This window comes from Cannabis sativa, chromosome 1 (genome assembly GCF_029168945.1).
Source record: "Cannabis sativa cultivar Pink pepper isolate KNU-18-1 chromosome 1, ASM2916894v1, whole genome shotgun sequence".
NCBI lineage: Eukaryota > Viridiplantae > Streptophyta > Magnoliopsida > Rosales > Cannabaceae > Cannabis > Cannabis sativa.
This window is the reverse complement of record NC_083601.1, coordinates 18,982,199-18,984,366: the sequence shown is the minus strand read 5'-3', so window position 1 is coordinate 18,984,366 and position 2,168 is coordinate 18,982,199.

The window sequence follows — 2,168 nt, the reverse complement described above, 5'->3', positions numbered from 1 at the left end:
TGGATTGATGGGTACTACCTATGTCAACAAGGTGCATCTTGTTTTTCGGTAGCCCATCTAGAAAGAACTCCACAGTTAAGCGTGCTTGACCTGGGGTAATTTAAGGATGGGTGACTTCCTGGGAAGTTTTCCCAGGAAGCGTGCGAGTGAGGACAAAGTACGCTGGAAACACTCGTGTTGGTCTGTAGGGTCAGTCATCAATCCAAGAAGCTGCCAGAGTGACGTACTCGTGTATAAGAGCCAGTCATTCCGTGGGTGTAAGGACCCAATGGAGGCTTGAAGCGGGGACGTTACAATGACTAAGTCTGAAAATAAAGTAGCAAATAAAGGAGATATTTTTTCTTGATTCCATAAGTGTTCTATCATCTTATTCGTTAAAAGATGATCCCACTGCCTCTATTGTCTTAATACAACTGAAGAGGTCTATACCATTTAGTTTTCTTAGACATAGTTCACGGTACCTTGTCGTAGTGGGAGAGTTTCTAGGAACTCACTCTTCTTATGACTTGGAAGACACTAGTGATTAAAATCCATTATGAGTTTAAACAAGTAATGGATTGTCAAGATAAGAAACTAAGAAGAAAGCCAAGAGAACTATGGTTTGATCCATTCACATGGAGTAACCTAAAGTATTCTATTACAAGGACATGAAAGGAAATTTTCATTCATAAGTCTATTCAATGGACTTAACAAAACTTCCTGTTCCTAGTATTGTAGGTTTGAGTTTATCTAAACCTATGGCTTGTGGTATACCTGGTAATTACTTACTCTAATGCAAGCAACTTACTTTAGTAAGATGCTGGAGCATTTTCTTTCCAATGGAAATCTATAGAAGCTTCACAACTTCTAAGCATAGATTTTATTTATCTAAGGAAAAGTTTCAACTATTCCAGAGAAGATAAAGCCATGAAAGAATTTCTTAAATCAACAATGAGAGGTCTCAGATATGCTTTAGTATGCCTTAGACCAGACACCAGTTGTTGAGTGGGAGCAATGAGTAAGTATCAGATTAATCCAGGAGAAGAACATTGGAAGACAATCAAGTAAATTTTAAGATTAAGAAGAGGAACTATATGTTAATCGATAAGGGTGGTTTTAAAACTCTTAGACTACACCACATCAGATTTTGAGACTTGCCTATGTGCTAGAAAGTCTGCTGATGAGATGGTGATTACTTTGGGGGTGGAGTAGCGATTTTGGAGAAGTGTAAAAACCTATCTGAAATCTCTTGGTCTACCAGAGAGAGACTGAATGTTAAAAGTTGCAGGAAAGATACTTATTCAGTCTAAGGAAAGTTCTATACATTTGTGGCACTGTTCCAACTTGCCTTAACTACTAGGGTTACTTCCTGAATAACCAAAGAGTAGTTGCCCAAAAGTATAGAATCCAGCATCCCAAGAGAGTAGACATATAGAGAGGAATTTCACATTATCAAGGATTTTGTGATTAAGGAAGAGTAATGGTGGAGAAGAGGTTGTGTTTAATTCAACCTATCAGATCCTATTACGAGAAGTTTACTACTATTACACTTGATTAGTATATCAAGGTGTTAAAGATTATTTGAAATGCACTTTTTGTTTTATATTAGTGAAAGTGGGAGTTTGTTGGGTTTTATGCCCTAAATAAAACTCATTTCGTATAATCAGATTTACTTATTAATAAAGATCAGAAATAACATTTTATGTTGCATGGTTCACGTGATTTATTTCATGATTATACGTATATAATGTATGAATTCTTTTTAAGTCCAGAACATATGAGTTGGTTAAAGATTATAGTGTTGTCAGCACAGTGGAATATAATCTTTATTATATGTTCAAAAGTTTATTCCCTGATTTGTCAGAACACTGGATTTAGACTGACATGGTATAATCAGCGATAGGTATTCTTACACCTTGGAAAAGTGTTATGTCCTTTCCAGGACATTGGCAAAGTTTACCAGTATCGGATGTATGGAGTATACATCGGAAGGGACCCATTTGAACTTTGATTAGATATGTTAAAACTTACCGTAATATCTATTCAATTCAATATCACCTGTTGATCCTAGATCAAATGATCTCAATCCTGATATGGTTAGGCTCAATCTCAAGAGTGTTACTCGTGTTCTTTGATTTGTTAGTTAAGCCTAGTTTTGTGTCAGGGTGGGAGCGCTAACATAAATATGG